The sequence below is a fragment of the Lissotriton helveticus genome, chromosome 6, assembly GCF_964261635.1.
Source record: "Lissotriton helveticus chromosome 6, aLisHel1.1, whole genome shotgun sequence".
Taxonomy (NCBI): Eukaryota; Metazoa; Chordata; class Amphibia; order Caudata; family Salamandridae; genus Lissotriton; species Lissotriton helveticus.
Window position 1 is genome coordinate 29,492,652 of NC_136067.1, and position 24,378 is coordinate 29,517,029.

The window sequence follows — 24,378 nt, forward strand, 5'->3', positions numbered from 1 at the left end:
GGGTGGGGACATTGTGATAAGGTTCAGACCTACTAGGGGTGTAACATGATAAGACAACAATATTGGTACTTTTCCAGGATTCAGGGACATTTTTAGAGCACATTACACCATTAAATAAATCCAACATAAGCGGAGCTAACACATCCTGCAGGCACTTGTGTACCTCAATAGGAATGCTATCAGGTCCTGTAGCCTTCTCAGCTGCCAGATCTTGCAGAGCTTCTTCCAATTCACTTATAGTCATGTCGCCCTCGAGCGTTAATTTATCCTGATCTGATAGCTTATGGCCAATATCACCCAGTCCACACCTGCCGATGCTACCCTAAACGCCTCACTGTAGCGATGTTGGTAGAAGTTCTTAAACACCCTACGAATATCAGCTGGCTCTACAAACTCCTGATCCCCTTCATGAATTTTAGAGATTATATTCCTACTGAATCCCTGCCTGATTTTCAATGCCAAAAGCTTTCCAGCCTGCTCCCCCGTTTCATACATTTCACCCCTGTACACCGGATATTCGTCTGCATTTTTCTGTGCTATCCATTTATTTAGGTCGGCCTTAATAGACAACATTTTTTGAAGGCTTTGATCGGTCTCATTTCCACCTATAATATCCCCCAAGTGTAGCTCCTCCGTCTCCATTAGCTGCCCTACCAATTTCCCGTGGTCTTTCCGGTCTACTTTCCTCTGCCTGGCAGAGAAGCTAAACGTCTCCCCTCTTAATCCCGACTTAAAGGCATCCCAGACACAATTGCGGGAGGCACTGAACCTATTTGCATCAAAAAATTCTCCAGACCATTTTTTTAAGTGCTCTATAAATTTAGGGTTCACCAACAGTCTCCTCTTAAATGTCCATCTGGACCTAACCTTCGGGGTTTTATCCGCTTAATATAAAAAAAACAAAGGATTATGATCCGAGATGAGTTTCAGAAGTTTTTTAATCCCCACCCTCGACAGCTCTGAAGATGAAATAAGAAAATAATCTAATTTAGTATATTATTTATGCGGGTGTGAAAAATATGTAAACCCTGGATCATGTTGCTCTTTATGCCCCCAAACATCTATTAAACTGTACAACCTAATCAGAGAACACAAAGCTCTATAAACCCTGGGCTTGCTTCCCCTATAAATACTAGTCCCATCACTATCCATGAGAGCGGCAAAGATATTAAAATCCCGGCAGCAAACGAGGGGGGATGCCCAATTTACTAATTCTATTTCTAGATTGTCAAACAGATGTGCCTTCACGACGTAAAAAATGGGTGGGAGAGGTCTTTTGATCTCCTGCAGTTAATAACAAAAATGGTGTTGTTATTTTATTTCATAAGTCATTGTCTGTTCAGATTCAAAATGAATTTCATGATTCTAATGGTAGATGGTTATTTCTTAATAGTATTGTTAACAATGTTCATTTTTCCTTTTGCAATGTTTTTGGCCGTAATGGCATTGATTTAACCTTTTGGAATGACTTTTCCTCGCTTCTTTCTTCTCATGTGGCTGAAAACCTGATTGTAGGTGGTGAGTGTAATCAACTCATGGATCCTTTTCTGGATCGCAAGTCACAAGTACGATATATTCCTAACAGAATGCAAAAATCATTTCACAAATCCATTTCCTCTAGAGGCCTTATTGATTCCTGGAGAATTTCCCATCCTGACTCCCTCAAATTTTCTTTTTTTTCCCCTGTTCATGCTTCACACTCCTGTATTGATTATATTTTTGTCACGCATCATGCCCATCAATTTACGACTAACTCTGAAATAGGGTCTATTCTTATTTCAGATCATGCCACTGTTATCTTAGATATGGACTACCCTTCACCCACTCCTGTCTCTCGCTGTTGGCGATTCAATAACTCACTACTATTTGACACTCAATTCAATGATTATTTTGTTCTTTTTATGGAAGAATTCTTTCGAAACAACCTCAATACTGTCTCTGAAATTCATTTTCTCTGGGACTCTTTGAAAGCCGCTGCTAGAGGCTGCATTATAGATTTTGTGTCCCGTTAGAAGAAGAAGGCTCTCAGCAAATCATCTCAAATCCTTCGACAAATTTAAGATCTCAAACACCTTTACTTTACTACTAATACCCCTGATACACTCTCCTCCCTTATCAAAGCAAAAATGCAATTTAACAAACATTCCTGGGATTCCGCATCTAATCATCTTCTTAAATTTAACGCCAACATGTGTGGTGGACGTAACAAAGCAGGCAAATTACTTGCAAACTATCTTAAGATTAAAAAATAAAAATCCAAGATTGTTACCATCAAAGATTCTCATGGAGTTCCTCAGTCCACTGATGCCAAAATTCTCGATTGTTTTGTTCAATACTATTCTTCGCTGTATACACCAGCATCTATCCCCTCTTCTGAGCAAATTGATTCCTTTTTTCATTTTCTTCTTAAGTCCTCTGATAATTCTGTAGACTTTTCTTCTCTTGATGCTCCTATTACAGAAACAGAATTGGTCAAAGCTATTACTCTTCTTCCAAAGGATAAAACACCCGGGTCGGACGGCTTCACGGTACGTTTCTACCTCCACTTTAAGAATGTTTTAGTACCACACCTCCTTACTTTACTTCAACACTTTCTAGCTGCGGGTGAATCCAAGGGTTCTTTTACTCAGGCGATGCTTTGTTTGCTTCCTAAGAAGGACAAAGACCCTTCCCTATGTAAGAACTACCGACCCATTTCTCTCATTAACACAGATTGCAAAATGTATGCAAAATTCCAGCTATTCGTATTATTAAAGTGATCCCTGATCTAGTTAACATATATCAATCTGGTTTTGTCAAGGGTAGGTCTATCACCGATAATTCAAGAACCCTCCTTAATATCATACATCTTGCTGCAAAAATAAATTCCCCCGTCGCAGCAATTGCATTAGATTCCGAAAAAGCATTTGATCGGGTTTATTGGGATTTTGTGTTTGGAGCGCTCAGATGACATGGTTTCAGTACCCCCATTTTAAAGTTTATCCAATTACTATACTCTTCCCCCAAACTTCAATTTGGGTAAATGGAACTCAGTCTCAATACTTTCCTCTTCATAGAGGAACCAGGCAGGGTTGTCTCTTTCCCCCCTCCTTTTTATTCTGGCCCTTGAGCCCTTCTTGGAAAAAATAAGACTTTCTCCTTCCTATTCTGGCTTCATATATCAGAAAGTTGAAATAAAATTCACCGCTTATGCGGACGATATTTTACTTTATATCTCCAATCCAGCTGTTTCCTTACCCGCCCTTTTTTCTCTACTCCAAGATTATTCTTTGGTTTCTGGTTATAAACTGAACATTGATAAATCTGAAGCCCTTCCTCTTAATAAGTTTGATCTTTCTCATATGTTTGAGGGATCTGGTTTTGCATGGACTCCAGGGTATGTTAAATGCTTAGGTATCTTGTATTCCAACACCATTAGGGAAACCATCAAAGTCAATCATAAAGATATTCTCAAAAAAAATTCTTCACTTACTGACAGTTGGTCTCCTCTTTTGTCTTGGTGGGGTAGATTTGCTACTGTCAAAATGATTTTTTCTTTTTTTTTTTAAATTTACAAAAAACAGTGGTCCCTACGTGTGGACAAGATAACATACAAAAAACAATAATCATACACCTGATAAGTAGTATGTCTTTTGTCCAGCCGGACAAGAAAATGTATTTTAAATGTTCTGGTTGATAAAGTGAATTTTAAGAACCAAAAAAGATAACAAGTGGGCACAGCCGTGACCCACAACAATCAAGACAAAACAACAAAGAAATGGCCAAAAGGGCAAAGCGAAAATCTGTCTGTATACTTGTGGCCAGTGCTACAGACTCAATCTCTTAAACATAACCATACCATTGCATCAAATAATACAGCATTATCATATTGCATATGGGGTTTTTTAGTCGACGACGTTTCAATGCCATTTTACATTTGTGACATCATCAGGACAAGAATTATCAACATTATTGTTTTGTACAACACTTATTAACACAATGCCTATTATCGCATTACTTTACATGAAGAAAATGGGAGGCAAGGGGGAAGGAAAAACAGGAAATATATATAAGTTTAGGCATGTTGGAGACAGTTTTTTTTTTTAAACGAGTGACTTGAGAATTGCGGCGAGTGAAGAGGAAGATTGTGACCTAGGAGGTGTTCAGGCATGCGTGTGGTCGGACGGAGCGGGTAATCGGCGAGTGAAGGGGATAGTGATATAAATACGGGTTCAAGGTCTCTATTGAGATCAATGGGATGTGAGGTAGAAATAATTTAATCAATATTGGCTTTCTGGCTAAGCGGTCGTTCTGGTGATCGAATGGAAATAAGTCTGGCCGAGTGCCTAAGGAAATTGCATGGCTGGGTCGTGAATGACGTGAAGAAATAATGTGACTAGGTCTCTAGATGTGACAATAATGGCGGGCGGTGGCAGGAGAAGGAAAGAGTAACCTAAATGTTGGTTTCCTCGTAGGTTCAGGAATACTGATGAGTAAACGCTGATAGATGTGCTTTCTGAGGAAAAAAAAGGCGTGGGGTTAGTGATTCCAGTCGTCTGTCTTAGGCGGAGTGCCGGAGTGAGGGGGGGTAGGACATATTTACCTTTCACATCAAGTCCAGGGCTTCCATCAGGATTGTATGGATTTGCCAGGAAAGGAGCGTGATGGCTCAATCTAAACAAACGGAGCGGGGTAGGAGAGTTAGATACCTGCGATGCAGTGTATCAGATTGCTCCTTGCTTAATTACCGAAGGGCGAGAGTCACTTACTTGTGATGGCCGGAGCGCTATGGCGAATACGGCAGTCCGATGGGATCGATCTTCCGGTCAGCCAGAGGGACAGGCTTTTCAAGCCACATGGTCCGTGGAAACCGATGAGGGACTTACTGTGACTTGGTATCTGGTGAAGAATGTGCAGCAGTGAGGCGGCCATTTTGGAGTGGTGAAAAGATCATTGTGATTGTGTGAGACTAATAGTGCAGCATGCACTAAGGGCACCAGGTGACTTTCTAAAAATAGTTTTCATTAACATAATGACATATAACAGAGATTTCAATAAGGAGGTCCAGTCTTCAAGGCGGTTGAGGCCTTTTCTGATACTGTCCGTTTTTAAAATCCAATGCAGTTCCTCTTTATTGAGCAATTGGGAAAGGTCCGCTCCTCTGGGAGGTGGTTTGATGATAGAAACAACTGTCCAAAGTAATTCTTCCTCCCTGTGGCCTTTTTCATAGAAATGTTCCACAAGTGGTGCATTGGCTGTGTTACACCGGATCCTGCTTCGATGTTGGCCGATTCTTAGTTTTACTTTTTGACTCGTCTGCCCTATATAGATAAGCATGCAGGGACAGAGAATTGCATATACCAAATTCGCAGAGTTACAGTTGGAAAAGTATCTGCGGTGACATTTAATAGTGCCATATTCAAAAGACTTTCCTTCAATGATAGAGTCACAATAAATGCAATTCCCACATTTTGAATGGCCTGTTAACGGAGGCTATGTTAAATGCTTAGGTATCTTGAATTCCAACACCATTAGGGAAACCATCAAAGTCAATCAAAGATATTCTCAAAAAAAATTCTTCACTTACTGACAGTTGGTCTCCTCTTTTCTTGTCTTGGTGGGGTAGACTTGCTACTGTCAAAATGATGTTACTTCCCATTATCAATTTTTATCTTTCTATGCTTCCTATTTCTCTCCCACATTATTGTTTTTTAATCTATTAATACACTTCTAACCAAGTTTTTATGGAATAATCGCAAATCCAGGGTTTCTCTCTCTCGCCTTCAACAACCCAAAGATTTGGGAGGGGTTAACTTTCCCAATATTTCTCGTTTTCATTCTGCATTTACACTTAAACAAATTTGGCCTTTTCTTACTGATTCATCTTCTCTTCCCTTGACTGCTTGGAGTTCTATTAAACTTGCGCAACTCACTCCCTTTTCCTTCCTTACTGCTACTCGTCTATCCCAACCTCCAAAGAGATTTCTTTCTCACATCTTTAAACATTCCAAGGTATTAGCGCTTTGGTTGTTTTGCTCCTCGTTCTCATCCACACAGTTTATTTTGTCTACTCCAATCTGGTATAACAAATTCCTCAAGAAGGAGTGGATTGACAAAGGTATCATTACTTACAAACACCTTCTTCAAGATCAGTCCTTTTCAGGACTTTTGCGAATCCTTCCATCTTTCTAACACACACCTACCTCAATTTCTTTTACTCTCTCAGTCGCTCTCTTCTCTACTTTCTTCGACCAATCCCACTTCTACCACTGACCCTCCCCACATGATTCCACCTTACTTTGCCATCCCCTTCAGTGCCTCTGCCATTTATAAACTACTCTCCCGCACCACTGCTGAAAGGATTAAATCTAAACTTGAACTACTAAGGAAAGCCGACCTACTCCAGGAATTTCTCCTACAAGTCTGGGATGCCATCTGGACTAAAAAACATTCGGTTTCCCATTCTGCCAGCACCACTCAAATTTTTTATTTTTTTTTACAATAGGCTTTTTTTTTACCCCTTCTGACTTACACAAATTCAAATTACTCGACTCCAAAAAATGCTAGTCCTGCTCTCACGATAATAGTGATTTATTCCATATGTTTTTCTAATGTCCTTTGGTCAAATCATTTTGGTCTCCTATCTGGTCTACACTTACCAAGATTCTATCTACAAATGTCCCCTTTGAGATTACACACATTTTCTTGGTTGGGTCGTCTCCTGTTTGGAACGTTACTTGTAATGTACGCACATGTATTGATCTTTTCATTAATCTCAAGAAAGAAGGGAGGTCTCCTTTAGTATCCAATTAGGGACAAGGAGAAATATGTAAAAAACTGAAGGGGGTCCCTGTATTTTTCAAAAAAGTTGAAAGATCTATTATATGTCACCCCTCATAACTCAAGATCCCATTTGAGTAGCAACCACATTATCTGTAATGTACAAAATAAACTTTGTATGTTTCTTTTATTAAATAGAACCTTGTCCTGATGAAGGTGTTATAACAAAAAAACGAAACGCTGCGTCGACAACTTGTATTTTATTGGTTTTTATTGTTCTCTAGGTGGATTGTCACATTTTTAAATTTTACTGTATGGCATTGTATTTTTGATATCAAATAACATTTGATGTAATAAATTGTTCAATTTTTTAATATTGTTTCTATTTTGATGGTTATTTTGTACATTTACAGATAATGTGGTTGCTACTTAAATGGGATCTTGAGTTATGAGGGGTGACATATAATAGATCTTTCAATTTTTTGATATTTTCATTGCCATTTCTTTTCAGGATATTACTACCAATTGGAAAGACACTTCCAAGCTTTCATATAATGCTTGGTGGAATTTACTATGCAATCACCACAGACTTGATCGCGCTTTTGCTAACACTGTACCATTATTAATTAAGAAAGATTTGTTATGGCTTCCTTTGACAGAATACTTATCTAGACATACCCCATAAAGGTTTTATTTATCTCCCCTTCTTTTATTCTTTTCTTTTCCTTCTCTCTCTTTCTCTTTTCTCCCTCCCTTTTGACAAAAAACCTTTAAAAGCTATGTTTTCTTGGTATGGTTTATTTACCCCCTTGGGGTTGGAATTGTTATTGTTCTTCTCTTATATGCCTTTCTACTCTCATTTAGTAGTCATTTGTCTTATGTAATGATGGTTTACATTGAATACTTTTACTCAATAAAGCTTTTAAACTTAAAAAAAAAAAATAACACAAGGATTTTCAGAACCACAAATAACTTAATATTCTGTCTGCCGCACTTTCGCAAAGCAGGTGGGCCCAACTGTCACTTTGAATTTTGTTATTCTGCAGGTTACAGTTCAAATCCCAAAGTAAATCTGATTATCCTCAAAGACTCACAATACAAATTTAAATCGAAGCCTCAAGTAGAATGACAGTCCAACGATCGCACACTTGTACACGCACACACCAATATCTCTGACCTTAAAATCTGTAAAATCGATGCTCCTTAACAGCATGACGCTCTTCATCAATTTCACCTGACAATACAACCAGGCCTGCTATGGTGCTTGAAGAATTTTTCTTTCTCTAATGTCGATTGTCGAGTTTCTAGGAGGTCAGGTCTTACACAGCCACTTTTTCTTCAATCAAGTGTGTGCAGTAAATCATTGCAGGCTGTCCAGATGACAAGGGACACTGGTGAGGCTGACCAGGGTGCTTACGTTAAATTACCTTTTCCTTTCAAGGTTTAAGTAGTTCCAATATTCTTTAAGTTCCTTAGTTGCAGTAGTTCCTTAATTCTAATAAACCAGTCTTTTTCTCCACCTCGTCCCCAAATGCAACTATTGAAAGTCCTTTGAGCCAGTTGTAAAAGATAGGTTGGATTTATTAAAGATTAGACCCAGGATAAATTCATTATAAAAAGATAATTAGATGGAATTGTAACCCCACCAGGAACAGTTCTCCTGTTGCTCAACCTGCCTGCCATCAACTGCCACTCCACACGCAAGCCAGGAACCAAACATTCCATGATGTCATCAGGCATTCTACCACACACACTAGCTCAGCAACTGGGAAGTCACAGCCAGGGAAGTGAAAGACACTAGTCAGATATAAAACTGGTGAATTTAAAAAGTAGGAGTTACAGACAGGAGGGTACGTAGAAATTGATTTTTATCTGTCTGTAGCCCTTCCATTGACTTATATCCCCAAATAGCCGAGCCATATAATGCAATGGCTATACATTTAGACCTATAAATATTAAGCATTGCACTCATTGGTTTAGCCCCCAGTCGCTGTGCAAATCGATTCACAGCAGTTGTTGATATTGCCATCGCATTTACTTTTACTTTCTGCTGAGGTACACAGGAACCCCTCTCATTAAAAAGTACTCCTAGGGGGCGTGGCCAAGATGGTGGACTAAACAGATGTCTGTTCGCGAGGCTCCCTGGCCCTGAACCCCGTTAGCCCCTAATTACCACATACAGATCCCCCTTACCAGCGAGCATCTTCCTGCTACTGCCCGGTAAGGCTATCATCCCGGTTTTGACCCGCATTGGCTGCCCTGGAACGGCGAGGACCGTCGCTACGCCTGAGCGCCTGCGGCCCGCCCGAGGCCCCGCTGAGCTGCTGCCCGGGGGACAGAGGACTGGGCGCGATTCTCTGGCGGTGGCGCCCTGCTGGGAACCCGAGGCGGAGGCTGTGCCGGGATCGGTACAGTTGGCGGACGAGGGGGCTCTGAGACCCGGCCGGCTCCAGGACTCGCGGGGGCCTAGCGGAGCCAACTGAAGCAGAGACGGGGAGCCCCTATGCAACAGGCGGCAAGCCGCGAAATGGAGACCCTGGTCCTGGGCCCGTGCACGCACAAGCGCCTGAAGGTGGCGGTTGGCCCACCAGAGGAACCTCCAACAGCGGATACCTGGGCGGGGCGGTGCGGCGCTTCCTCCCGCGGTGAGCTGCCGGCAGGAGGCATCCAGCTCGGAACCGAGATCGGCCTTGGGGAAGCGTGAAAATCGTGGCCCAGCCTTCGGGGCCTATTACACGGAAGAGGCTGACAGGAGCTCGGCAGCACGTCTGGTGACCCTGGGGATCTGGATGAGCCCTGCGTTGCCCCTTTGCCGGCCTGCTTCCTGCGCATAAGAGGTGAGGAGGAGGGACAGCTGCCAAGAGGAGGCCGCGCTTTCTCTCTGCACGAGTGACCCCAGGGGGGGGGGCTGCCACCGCTTCCCGCCTTCCACGGGTGCCTACCGCCATAAACTGATATACGCTCTGTCCTGGGGAGTGGCTTGGCCGGGACATCTACACCGGGGCCATCTCCCCATAAACCGGGTGTGTGGGCAGGGGGGAGGTGTGGGCCTATCATCTCTCCCCGCAACGCGAAGCCGGAGGGACATCTCTGTGTGCATTGAGGGCCTTATCTAACACAGCTCATCCCCCGCTGGCCTTGCCGGACCCCCGTTTGCCTACTGGGCCTACCGGGGAAGTCTGGCCCTTTGACCTGCTTTGGGCACCAGCGACATGTCTAACCCAGGCCGTAGGGGGGGCGCACTATCCCCGAACTGCTCACCAAAAGCACAGCAAAAGGGGAGAAGCCCCCGCCACCCCCCTCGCCTACAGCGACAGCGGCGCCCCTGCAAGCGACGATGGGGGCCCCTATCACGAAAGCCTTTTTGGAGTCCCTGTTTAACACCCTACGCGATGACTTCCAGGCGCTGAAGCAAGACCTGCAAGCGAACAGCTTGAGATACGGAGAGACATGGACAGCCTGGGGGAGAGAGTGGTGGCGGTGGAGGAGGCGGACCAGGCCCAAAGTGAAGAGGTGGAAATGCTAAGGCAGGAAGTGCTTCACCTCCGGGAGCAGCAAGTGGACCTCCATTCGCACACGGAGGACCTCGAAAATCGCTCCCGGAGGAATAACATTCGCGTCCGGGGCGTACCACTAACTCCGAAGGGAACAGCGTTACTTGCTATTTACAAGGCCTCTTCAGGGAGATCCTTAATGATTTGGCGGACTTTGAGGTTGGCATTGACTGCGCGCACAGAGTGGGCCCAGCGAGGCGTGCGCCTGCTCCCCCGCTAGACATCCTGGCCTTTCTCCCCGATTTTCCACTAAAAGAACGCATGCTCACGGAGGCACGCCAGAAACAACCCCTCCGCTTCCAAGGTCACCCGGTGGCCCTGTTCCAGGACCTTTCAGCCATCACGCTTCAAAAGCGAAGGGCTTTCCGGGTAGTCACGACCTTCCTACGGGATAAAGAAGTGCCATATTCTTGGGGCCACCCATTCAGACTGATCTTCAAGTCGCAAGGGGTCCTCCACCAAATGCTCTCATTCCGGTACACTTGCACCATGTTAAGCATCGAACCTACAGAGGAGAACTTCCCGGGAGAATCTTCACCGCAGCGCTCGCAAGACGGACCCCTACATTCATCGCGCAATGGATGGCAGCGAGTACGGAGACGTTGCACTCCTAAGGCAGACCTTAAACCTGATCTGGCAACCATGACTCGGGAGCAAGAGGCAGCCGTCCAGGAGGTGGTCAAGGACACGTCGAGCCCGCACTGAGGCGTTGGAGTTGGGGGATTTGGCTTCATAGCCTTGCTCATGCGGGGCGGGGGGGCGGGGGGGCCGAAGGGGCTGCCACTGCTACAGTTTCCCATACGTTGAACTTCCACGGGTCTGGACTCCGTTCGGATAGACCTGGGACTATGGTTTGTCTTTGGGGTTACACAGTTGGGGTTGGGACGGGGGGAGGGGGGAAGGTTATGGTTTGTGGTTGGGGATTTCAAGCTGGGGTGCGGGAGGGAGGACAGGGGTCAGAGAGAGGATGGTTGGTGTTGAGGGGGGAGGGGCTGCGGGTGGGAACCAGTGTGCCAAGGGGTTTTATAGTGTCGGATTGCTCATTACATCTCCATCTGACACAATGGCGAGATTGCGCCTACATGGCATCCTATTCACCTGACCTTTTATGACCGGTTCCAGTTTGAAGGTACTGACCCTTAACTTGAAGGGATTGGATAATCCTGTTAAGCGGAGAGCTGTGATCTCCTATCTGGAGAACTCTGGGTCCGAGATTTGTTTATTACAGGAAACTCACCTTTTGACCAAAGACTGGCACAGGATGCGCTCCCGGGCCTTTCCCCAGCAGTTATTTTCTTCTCTCCCAGCAAAGAGAGCAGGGGTGGCCATTCTGGTGTCTAGACGCTTCCAGGGAAAGGTGGGTGACAAAGCAGGGGAGGTCAAAGGTCGTCTTTTAGCCTACACTTTTCTACTAGGAGATCAACGCATGACAATCGGCTCCATCTACGCTCCAAACACAGCGCAGAAGGCTTTTTTAACAGGTGTAGTTGCGGAATCACTTCAGTCTTCTAATTCCCTCTTGCTTATAGGGGGAGATCTTAACCTGGTCATGGACACAAACAAGGACAGGTCTGGGCATCGTTATGGGGATACAGGCGCTATTACAGCCGCCGGTACGGAGTGGCTACAAGAGAGGTATCTGGTGGATCTCTGGAGGGCCAAACATCCTAACACGACACATTTCACCTTCCACTCCCACGTGCACCACACCTACGCCAGGTTAGATTACTTTTTAGGCTCCTCTGAGCTGCTCGCGTCCCTCAGCGAGATTTGCATCACGCCGGCAGCCCTCTCGGATCATGCCGCTGTGGAGCTGTCGCTCAAGATCCCCAAGTCCACCCGACCCCCTGGGTCGTGGCGCCTGGGAGAAACCCGTCTGCAGCGACCAGATGTCACTAAGCAGCTCCATAAATGTATCACTGAGTATCTAGCTTTCAATGATAATTCAGAGACGTCGGTCTCGGCCCTGTGGGGTGCCTTGAAGTCTGTGGCCCGAGGTGAACTCATCGCGATAGCCGCAGCAGAAGCCAAGGTCCGGAAGGCAAAAAAGGAGGACCTCACCGCCCGGGTTTCTGAGCTGGAGAGGGTTCATATCCGCACCTGTGCTCCGCGGGTCTGTAGACAATTGAAGGCTGCTAGGACCCAGTTGGCTAGCCTGGATACTGACAGGGCGGAATTTGCTGCTCTCCGTCTTCGTCATACATATTACGTTGGCGGCAACAAAACGGGCCGCTTACTTGCTAGTGCCCTAAAAGTTAAAATCCAACGATCAAAGATCTACGGCCTCACGGACGACTCGGGCGCAGCCCTCACTGAAGAGACACAGGTGGCGGAGGCGTTTCGTACTTTCTATGCCTCTTTATACAGGGCTAATTTACAACAAGGGGTGGTGATGGACAGAGTCTCTGAATTAAGCAGAGTACTCTCACCCAGTCAAGAGATCAGGGCTAGATCCAACACCGTTTTTTAGCTCATTGCACCATCCCAGTTTCAGAACCTGGCTGTATGCAAATTAGTCTGTCCCTGGCCCAGTGCATCATGGGAACAGGGCAGACCAGACTACAAAAGCCAATTCTTACACTGGGAAGGAAACAAGCTTCCGGGGACCGGTTTCTGCCATTTCAGGCGTCTTCGGCCCGGCTTGCTTGAATCCTGATGGTGCAATGAGCAAGGGACTCACATCTGAGTATACCCTTCCACGCTTAGGGTGGACAAAATAATTTACAACAAGGGGTGGTGATGGACAGAGTCTCTGAATTAAGCAGAGTACTCTCACCCAGTCAAGAGATCAGGGCTAGATCCAACACCGTTTTTTAGCTCATTGCACCATCCCAGTTTCAGAACCTGGCTGTATGCAAATTAGTCTGTCCCTGGCCCAGTGCATCATGGGAACAGGGCAGACCAGACTACAAAAGCCAATTCTTACACTGGGAAGGAAACAAGCTTCCGGGGACCGGTTTCTGCCATTTCAGGCGTCTTCGGCCCGGCTTGCTTGAATCCTGATGGTGCAATGAGCAAGGGACTCACATCTGAGTATACCCTTCCACGCTTAGGGTGGACAAAATAATTTACAACAAGGGGTGGTGATGGACAGAGTCTCTGAATTAAGCAGAGTACTCTCACCCAGTCAAGAGATCAGGGCTAGATCCAACACCGTTTTTTAGCTCATTGCACCATCCCAGTTTCAGAACCTGGCTGTATGCAAATTAGTCTGTCCCTGGCCCAGTGCATCATGGGAACAGGGCAGACCAGACTACAAAAGCCAATTCTTCCACTGGGAAGGAAACAAGCTTCCGGGGACCGGTTTCTGCCATTTCAGGCGTCTTCGGCCCGGCTTGCTTGAATCCTGATGGTGCAATGAGCAAGGGACTCACATCTGAGTATACCCTTCCACGCTTAGGGTGGACAAAATAATTTACAACAAGGGGTGGTGATGGACAGAGTCTCTGAATTAAGCAGAGTACTCTCACCCAGTCAAGAGATCAGGGCTAGATCCAACACCGTTTTTTAGCTCATTGCACCATCCCAGTTTCAGAACCTGGCTGTATGCAAATTAGTCTGTCCCTGGCCCAGTGCATCATGGGAACAGGGCAGACCAGACTACAAAAGCCAATTCTTACACTGGGAAGGAAAAGCTTCCGGGGACCGGTTTCTGCCATTTCAGGCGTCTTCGGCCCGGCTTGCTTGAATCCTGATGGTGCAATGAGCAAGGGACTCACATCTGAGTATACCCTTCCACGCTTAGGGTGGACAAAATAATTTACAACAAGGGGTGGTGATGGACAGAGTCTCTGAATTAAGCAGAGTACTCTCACCCAGTCAAGAGATCAGGGCTAGATCCAACACCGTTTTTTAGCTCATTGCACCATCCCAGTTTCAGAACCTGGCTGTATGCAAATTAGTCTGTCCCTGGCCCAGTGCATCATGGGAACAGGGCAGACCAGACTCAAAAGCCAATTCTTACACTGGGAAGGAAACAAGCTATCGGGGACCGGTTTCTGCCATTTCAGGCGTCCCCGGAAGCTTGTTTCCTTCCCAGTGTAAGAATTGGCTTTTGTAGTTTGGTTTGCTCTGTTCCCATCATGCACTGGGACAGGAACAGACTAATTTGCATACAGCCAGGTTCTGAAACTGGGATGGTGCAATGAGCTAAAAAACGGTGTTGTATCTAGCCCTGATCTCTTGACTGGGTGAGAGTATTCTGCTTAATTCAGAGACTCTGTCCCTCACCACCCCTTGTTGTAAATAATTTTGTCCACCCTAAGCGTGGAAGGGTATACTCAGACATGAGTCCCTTGCTCATTGCACCATCAGGATTCAAGCAAGCCGGGCTGAAGACGGCTGTAATGCCAGAAACCGGTCCCCGGAAGCTTGTTTCCTTCCCAGTGTAAGAATTGGCTTTTGTAGTTTGGTTTGCCCTGTTCCCATCATGCACTGGGACAGGAACAGACTAATTTGCATACAGCCAGGTTCTGAAACTGGGATGGTGCAATGAGCTAAAAAACGGTGTTGGATCTAGCCCTGATCTCTTGACTGGGTGAGAGTATTCTGCTTAATTCAGAGACTCTGTCCCTCACCACCCCTTGTTGTAAATAATATCTTTATACAGGGCTGACACGGTATTACCTGCAGACGTCGATACCTACCTGAACTCGGCGGAGATCACCGCAATGTCTCAGGCCGAAGCGGATGCCTTGGATGCCCCCATCCGCCTGGATGAGGTGCTAGCTGCTATATCCCATCTCCGCCCGCTCAAATCCCCGGGACCAGACGGCTTCTCGGCCAGTTTTTATAAAATCTTCAGTCAGCTGCTAGCTCCTGTTCTCACCGGGCTCTTCAATTCCTTTGAAGGTCCGAGCTCCATTCCCCCGGATATGCTGGTGGCCGAGATAGTAGTCCTACCCAAAGCGGGTAGGAAAACCACGCACTGCTCTGCGATTCGCCCTTTCTCCTTACTCAACCTGGACTTTAAGCTATTCACGGGAATCTTAGCTGCGCGCCTTGGTCCATGCATGATTGGGATCCTAGAGCCCGACCAGTTGGGCTTTGTCCCAAATCGCCAATGTAGCGATAACACCAAGCAGCTACTCCATATGGTCGACAAAGCCCACTTCCAGAACTCGGATTCTGCACTGTTGGCCATCGACGCTGAAAAAGCGTTCGGTCCGAGACAACTGGACCTATTTACAGCACGTCCTGGCGCGCTTCCGGGTGGGAGATCGCTTTCAGTCCTGGATCGCATGCTGTTACCACCATCCCCAGGCACGGGTCCGCTTGGGCGGCATTCGACCACGCCCTTTTGAGATCCAGCGCGGCACGAGGCAGGGGTGCCCTCTCTCGCCCCTCCTGTTCGCCCTGTATGTGGAACCACTTGCACAAAAGATCCGGGACAACCCCGATATCCAGGGCATCACCTTCGGCCAAGAACCTCACTCGGTAGGCCTTTATGCCGATGATATAATAGCCGCTCTCGATCGCCCGGACCGCTCTATCCCCGCCTTTCTGGGGGAGCTGGTGTCTTTTGGAGCTGTCTCTGGCTTCAAAATTAACAGGGAGAAATCCCTGATCTTGCCTTTGGGGAAAAACGCCCACCCACACGGGTCTACGCCAGCAAACGGAGGCGGCACAACTCCCGTACCTGGGGATTACCCTCACCTCCTCAACGGACTCGACAATAGCCATCAACTATAAAGCCCTCACTTCCCAGATCCGGAGACAGATCTTACGCGATAGTCCAAGCAACCCTTCTCCCTACTGGGACGTGTCGCGGCAGTGAAGATGTCGGCTTTACCCAAAATCTTATACATTTTTCAAACCATTCCGATCCTGCCCCCGGCTGGCGTCATTGCGGACCTTCAATCTTCTTTCCACCACTTCATCTGGGAAGGGAAACGGTCGCGCTTAAACAAAAAGCTAGCGCACCGGAGTGTGGACGAGGGGGGTCTTGGGGTCCCCAACCTTCTGCAATATTTCCAGGCCTCCCAACTTCGTTACCTGGTGGAGTGGTATAGGCCAGAATCCGAGAAGCGGTGGTTATTTCAGGATAGGGCAATGGCCCAAACATCCCTGTGGAAGGTCCTGTTCCTCCACCGGCGACATAGGCCGCGATACCTCTTAAGATCTCCCATCACTCGCACTGTCCTGCGAGTTTGGGACGCGGTTGCTGTTAAAAGAGGCTTGACGACTTTCCCCTCTCCGCTCACAGCCATCCTGGACTACCCGGAGTTCCCGCCGGGCACTGACCCACATGCCTTCCTGCAATAGAGCTCTACCAGCTGCCGTTCCGCCGGCCACTTTTTCGATTTGCGGGGTTTTCTCCCCTTCTCGGACATAGTACAGGGCTATGACGTAGTGGATCCACACTTGTTCCAGTACTTCCAACTCCGGCATTGGCTTACAAGTCCATCCTGCGCCCCCCTAGTTGGTCAACAGATGACGGCCTTTGAGAAATGGCTGGTGACAAAAGACTCGGATAGGCATCTTATTTCAGACCTCTATAAAATGCTCATGCCCCCGGCCGCCCCAGGCAAAACTGCGGGCCAGAAGCGCTGGGAAGCTGAACTCGGCAGGGCACTGTCACCCAGGGAGTGGAGCTATATATACCACAGGGCCTCACACACCACACGTAACACTGCAGGCAGGGAAACAGACGTGAAATTAGCTATGTACTGGCACCTCACTCCGGTCAGGCTCAACAAGGGGAACCCAACTCGTAGCGCATTGTGCTGGAGAGGATGTGGAGAGCGGGGCACATTGACCCACCTCCTCTGGGACTGTTGTGAACTGCGGGACTACTGGAAAGCGGTCCTGGTCGACATTGACTCTACCTTTGATACTGAAATTCCGCGTTTCCTGCATACACCATTCTGAGCCTACGTAACGCACATACTTTTCCCCTGAAATCTCCCCAGGGTCGCCAGATGGGGATTGCCATGCAGGTGGCTACGCAACATGTCCTGACGCTCTGGGGTTCGACCACCAGCCCTACTCATACAGGGTGGCTACATAAACTTTGGTTCACCTTGGGGATGGAACGCATCCAGGCTAGACTCACACACACCACAGCAGCGTTTCAGAAAGTCTGGCTACCGCTTTTATCCCTCTTGACTAAATAATTCCATGAGATCACTTGCCCCAGATACCTCCGTATTCTGCGACTTACTGAGGCTATGCATGACCCTCCATGAACACATGTCTTTCCCTGAGACTTTCACTGTGGAGTCTATTAGTGAAATCGGTCTATAGCAATGGGGGTCTCCTCTCTGGCCTTTTTTTAAAATCGGACTAATAATAAAGGATGCCCACGATGGCGTACTATACATGCTTTACTCATTACCTCCAAGCTAAGAATGTCTGCCCTGTGCCAAGCTACTAGGGGTGAAGGCTCAGGTTAATATAGTGACTTTTACAACTCCTTACAATGAGTATTAAATGTATTCTAAATAAAAAGAATGGATAGGTTAGAAATTCTAGCACTGCTGGGTTCAGGTTAATACAAAGCATGTTCGGCTGCTGAAAGTTGGAAAATGGCCATTAGGTGTTGACTGCATCCAAACAGAAGAGACGTTCTGTCCCAGCCGATTGCACTAAGGGTGCTCTGTTCCTGCCAGTGGCTCTAAGGAAGAACTGTCTCTGCCGGGGGCACTAATGGTGAAATGCCCCTGCCTGAGGGACTAAGGTTGACAAGTCTCTACTGGTGGCAATAAGGATGTCCTGTCCCTGCCAGCAGCACTAAGGAAACTCTCTTCTTACAGAAGGCACTGAGGGTACTGGCTTATAAGGCAGTGGTGGCTTGGAACTCTCTTCCCGTGGACCTTCACGGCATCCAGGATCCGAAGCTCTTCAGGAAACAGTTGAAAACTCTGATTTTTATCTGATGATCCAATGATCTCCTCCCTGTCTGTTTTTGCACTGGGACACTCTTTAGTAGATGAGCACGTTATAAATGCTAATAACATAACACTATGGCACAAGGTTGTCGGTGTTGGTACATGGTTTCCAAAAGTGCGCCATGGAAGGGAGAGAGAGAACAGTGACACATGTTAGTAGATCTGGTGCTGTTCTGATCTCTCTCCCAGTCATGCACAACAGCACAGTGCTGCAAATGTATTTGCTTCACTGAGTTGCAAGATTTGTACATGAATCTGGGCCTTGGTGTTTTCTTTACAAAAATCCTGGTTTAGATTAAAAAAAAACAGAGTGAAAGATGGGTGCTAAATTTGTAGTTTAAAATCAACATGTCTGCTTTCATCTCGTGTAACACCATCATAGAGTTAATGACAGGTATGGGCATTGGAGCTCAGATAATAATGGGTGTTACTGGCGTAATTCTCTCTAGTGCTATTGTCTTGGTACAAAATACACCATTGCTTCCAATATGGGACAGAGGGTGCATTTTGCACTAAGAAAATGACACTAAATGCTACAGAACTTGAACAGCAGTATCCAGCAGCGGCTCACTCTCCCTTAGAACGTTGCTCCTGTGCTTCTGTTCTCCTGCAGTAGGTATTTTACCCTAAATTACTTTGAATTAATCTCAGAGGAATAATTGCATAATTTCTGTAAATTTGCATGACGAGTAATGCGTAATTACTGAAATTACTCCAATTACTCCCATTGCTTCCAATATGGGACAGAGGTTGCATTTTGCACTAAGAAAATGGCACTAAATGCTACAGAACTTGAACAGCAGTAGCCAGCAGCGGCTATGTTCAGACATGGCCATATGCAAATCAGCCATTCTGCATTCTGTCCATCAACTGTTGTTTTTGCATTTGTCACCCCGAGAGACGGGTATGCTCAGACGTGAGTCCCCTGCTCTCCACGCCACTGGAGTCAAGCTATCCTGGTTGATGACGGCTGATAGCCAGAAACCGGTCCTAGGATGGTAGATTCCGGTCCAGGGAAGACATGGCTTGGCAGTTCGGGCTGGACTGGTCCCATAAGGCACAGGGTCAAGGCTGATTTGCATATGGCCATGTCCGAACTGGGGTGGCTTGGTGAGCAACAAAACAATGGATTTAGGCCCAGATCTCTGTACTGGGGTGAATGTATGACATTGTTTTGCATTCTGTCCATCAACTGTTGTTTTTGCATTTGTCACCACGAGTGGGACCGTTATGTTCAGACGTGAGTCCCGTGCTCTCCACGCCACTGGAGTCAAGCTATCCTGGCTGATGACGGCTGATAGCCAAAAGCCGGTCCTAGGATGCTTGATTCTGGTCCAGGGAAGACATGGCTTGGCAGTTAAGGCTGGACTATTCCCATGAGGCACAGGGTCAAGGCTGATTTGCATATGGACATGTCCGAACTGGGGTGGATTTGTGAGCAAATAAACGATGGATTTAGACCCAGATCTCTGTTCTGGGGTGAATGTATGACATTGTTCTGCATTCTGTTCATCAACTGTTGTTTTTGCATTTGTCGCCCCGAGTGGGAAGGGTATGCTCAGACGTGAGTCCCGTGCTCTCCACACCACTGGAGTCAAGCTATCCTGGCTGATGACGGCTGATAGCCAGAAACCGGTACTAGGATGCTAGATTCCGGTCCAGGGAAGACATGGCTTAGCAGTTCGGGCTGGACTGTTCCCATGAGGCACAGGGTCAAGTCTGATTTGCATATGGCCATGTCTAAACTGGGGTGGTGTGGAGTGCAAAAAAATGATGGATTTAGGCCCAGATCTCTGTACTGGGGTGAATGTATGACATTGTTCTGCATTCTGTCCACCAACTGTTGTTTTTGCATTTGCCACCCCGAGTGGGACGGGTATGCTCAGACGTGAGTCCCGTGCTCTCCACGCCACTGGAGTCAAGCTATCCTGGCTGATGACGGCTGATAGCCAAAAGCCGGTCCTAGGATGCTTGATTCTGGTCCAGGGAAGACATGGCTTGGCAGTTAAGGCTGGACTATTCCCATGAATAGAAAAAATGTTGCCTAAATGGTAATATAAGACATGACTAGAACACCATTTTATGCCCATCACACATCTGCCTATGATATCATTTAACAAATAAGGAATTTTGGCGTGACAATCTCTGAATATCTATAAAATGTCTTCCTTGGGTATAGCCTCGTAAACGTTCAGTACAGATTTTGATGTTCTGTGCCTGAGGTATTCCTATATCCAAACTTTGTATACATAAGACATGTAGTATTAGGAATTACTCTAATATGGCCATATAATAAATTGTTGGAGAAACATAAAATTGTTCTTTAATTATGACTGTAAAGGTTGATATGGAGGTGCTTATATCCATTTGGATTTTAGTATATAAAATAATGGGGATTGTTGCTCCTACAGATTGAATAACAGTTTTTCGACATGGAAGGAATTACTACCATGACGTTTATGAAACTTAATCAGGTATAAATCATTTTTTTTTTATTTTCCATAAACTAAAAGTTTGAGTATAACATGTGAATATGCATGAATCTCATTGTGTTTTACAAGCTAACTGCTTTTTGAATTAATGTCTGTCTGAGGTACACATTGTTAGGATTGTGTTATGAAAATGTTTTCCCACGTATAGAATAGAGGTAAAACTGTTATAAACTATGTAAAAATAGTCATGTGAATACAGTATTTGCTAAATCTGGGTTTTCCCCTGTTTATTGATAAAATGTAACTTGTGTGTGTACATATTTGTAAACAGTGTTTTTTGTATGTTTGTTTTTTATATTCTTCATAGCACTGAAGAAGTCCGGTAACGGGCAAAACGCGTTGGATGTCTGCATTTTAGCAAAGAAAATTGAATTAAGAATTGAATAGAATTGAGGAAGCATCTATTTACTGTCTCTTGGGAAAACTGACAATACTGAAATTATGTATATTTAATAAGTTCTTTACTTGTGAGATGCAATATATGTACTTGATTATTGAAGGGTGCAGACCATCTCCTGTGAATGGAGGACGTGTATTAATGCCTGTACATATCATTTAACCCATTCAACCTTTTATCAGGCAACATCACTGGTGCGGGAAGGTACATTGGCGTAGAGGCTGTGACCATGAGAGATAGTCTGTGGCCTGTACTGAAGCCGGGCGAAGGCTCTCAACGCTAGCCCAGCATCTATGTTTGAGAATAACAATATTAACTCTACTGAACTGGGAGTTAGAACTGGGGTACACTGAGACTATGCTGGCATACTATGAGCCATTGGATTAAGACATTTGACGTAAGAAGCTGTTTGCGTGACGCTGAGAGGGGGCAGGCTAGGAGCACTATAATGTTTGTATGCCCTAGGCTCCACAAGTGCCTCTATAACAACAATGAATTCTAATATCTTAGGGCCTGTTTATTACCATGGGTGTCTTCCCTTAGGCCAAGAAATATCTGCAATATGCCAGGGGTTGTATGTTGCCTTTGGTGCCACCATTAGTGCAGTATTGTATAGAAGACATCATGACCAGTGACAGACTTACAATCCTAATACACACAAACCAACTCACACTTGCTCAATTACTAATTTTCACCAATACTTGCTCACAGTAACTGTTACTCACATACAAAACATATTCATATTCACTGGTTTTCACTCTCACCAACATACTTACACACATTCACATTCTTTGACTCAAGGTCCTTGTGTAATGTACCTGCTGCAACATGGATAGGTACTCCCCTGACTCACGCTCCCTCCCATAATCTCCAATCACTAAATTCTAAGGCACTCACACTCCTTCTCTTACTAACTCACCTTCACTTATTTATGGACTATTTCATACTCAGGTTCTCAATTATTGTCACTCTAATTGATACTATCAAACACACTCTAACAAACATTCTTTTTCAGTCTCATTTGCTCTCTACCAGTTACGCATGTACACATATGCACTGAGAAGGAACATTGTTTTACTGACGATCATTTACTGGCCAATAGGTCCCATGGCATGCCCAGGGCTGGCATCTGGCACTGTGATTGTGGTATGTAATGTTATGTTAGTGGTCTCTTGTATAGCGCATGACTCACCCAGGGGCATCTCAGCGCTTACCCAAAAAAGATATCCCAAAAGAACAGAAGTCCAGAAGGCTACAACACGATATTAAAACAAGAATGTTTTAAGTTGCTTTCTAAAGACCAGGTAGGAGGTGGATTTACGTAAGGCCTCAGGGAGAGAATTCCAATACTTGGGAGCTATATATGAGAAGGCTCTGCCAACGTGGCTACGACGAATGCGGGGTGTCTTCAAGAGGATCAAGGAATTTGACCTACGATTTCGGCAAGACACCTGTTTGCAAAGTTTATTTTGTAGGTAGTCTGGGCCATTTCCATTAAGAGCTTTAAAAGTGAGGCAAAAGGTCTTAAAAAAAGCTCTTTTTTTTTTACTGAAAGCCAATGAAGCTCTCTGAGCAAAGGCAAAAGATGGGGACCCCGGGGGGCGGTTTAGGACCATCCTCGCCGCGGTGTTTTGGATGACCTGAAGTTTGGCTAACATGGTTTCACCCACTTCTGCCAATAGAGCGTTCCCGTAGTCAAGGCGACTCATGAACCAGCAGGAGCAAGGCAAAGCAAGGACAGGTTTAAATGGAGGCAGATCCATCTCAGCCCCTCTCCCAGCTTCTTGATAGGACACACAGCCCTATAAGAAGGTAGACCAGTCCTGTGGATTCTCCCCCTGCTGCTCTACGTGGCTTCTCATTGGCCTCAGGGATGCACTGCTGTGTGATCTGACAACTATATTTTAGCAGATATGCCTCCTTCTAAATAAAATGGATTGTGCCAGTGTGAGGAGATCATAGTTGAGCTGCACCCTTTAAACATATGTATTCCATACATCCACCTAGAGTGTTGTGTTGTTTTATCATCACTCTCGACTTGCATTACAGCTCAGTTCAATCTGCCTGCTCATCCCACTTACCCTTCTCCTCCTGTCATCAAGGGCCTTGAGAAGAGGCCCACACCTCCGACCCAAGCACTGCCGGTGTTCATGAAAACATCAAACTGGTGTTTTCATGAATGCTGTTCAGTTATGTCCTTATGAGCAAAGGCAAGGGGCAGAGAGTGTGCCGTTTCGATGGTTAAAACCATTATATATCTGCTGCATTTGGCTAGTATAAAAAATTATATTGCTGCATAGAAACTAAATGCAGCTGAGATTTGATGGTTTTAATCATTGAAACGGCACAAAGACTTTGAAAAAAACAATTGGATGAGATCCTAGAACTTAAACAAAGTATAAAAGACAATCAGACTGTTGCGGAAGCTAAAACGGTTCTAGAAAAATTTGAGAAGGATATCTCAGAATTTAAGGATTTTACGATTAATCAAAAAAGTACCAAATTTGAAAAGGACAACAAATCTTTCAATATAGAGACAATCTATCCGTATTTACAACAAGATTTTTTTTAAACTTCGGAATCCCAAAGATTTTTACCTGATTACAAAGGGAGATCAAAACGCAAATTTATCTCATTCTCCGAAACTTCTTCATCATCAATAGGAATCTGAGATGAAGGAGAAGAGACATCCAACAAAAATTTGCAAACTAAGAACCAACAGCAGCGTTTTGTAGGACGATACCAACAGACAACAAAAACAAAAACAGATATCAAATCCAACCATGGGAGACGACAACTCGAAGGCAGTTCTACAAAAGTTAAGAACATCTACAGTTGTTAATTTGTCCTCAAGACAACTATTGAACAATGAAGAGGGGGTTTTGAACAAAGAATTATCGTTTGTGCCAGTTAAACACACTAATATGGTGAGACTTAAGATTGAGGCCCTGACATTTTGCAGTAAAATTCAGTTAAAAGCTTTCTTTTTGAACCAAGATGGATTATACCCAAATGAAACAACAGGATTGCTGAATAAATCAACCTTTTGTCCATCGCCCAACCAGATTCCTAAAGAAATTCTAACCTTCAAAAAAACTATTTTGTCTGCAATTGACAACATTGAATCCAAAAAGGAATACATCAAAAGCAATATTACTGGGGGGCAAGATGGCGGCCGCGTTTGTGGCCGAGTAAGAGGTCGTGACAGTGGAGCCCGCCCGTACCTGAAAGTGCCTGCGGTTTTCTGTGGAGCAGTGGAGCAGTGGAGGTGAGGTCGGAGTACGGCA

General features: G+C 45.6%; 1 long non-coding RNA gene across 1 annotated transcript in view; it reads right to left on the reverse strand.

The window, feature by feature from the left end:
• Positions 1–2,184: 2,184 nt before the first annotated feature.
• The window catches only part of LOC144761199 (uncharacterized), a 176,322-nt gene continuing 154,128 nt past the window's right edge, over positions 2,185–24,378 (reverse strand). The window contains exon 3 of the long non-coding RNA XR_013595623.1: positions 2,185–2,451. This is a non-coding gene — a long non-coding RNA (uncharacterized LOC144761199). The remainder of the gene's footprint in view (positions 2,452–24,378) is intronic.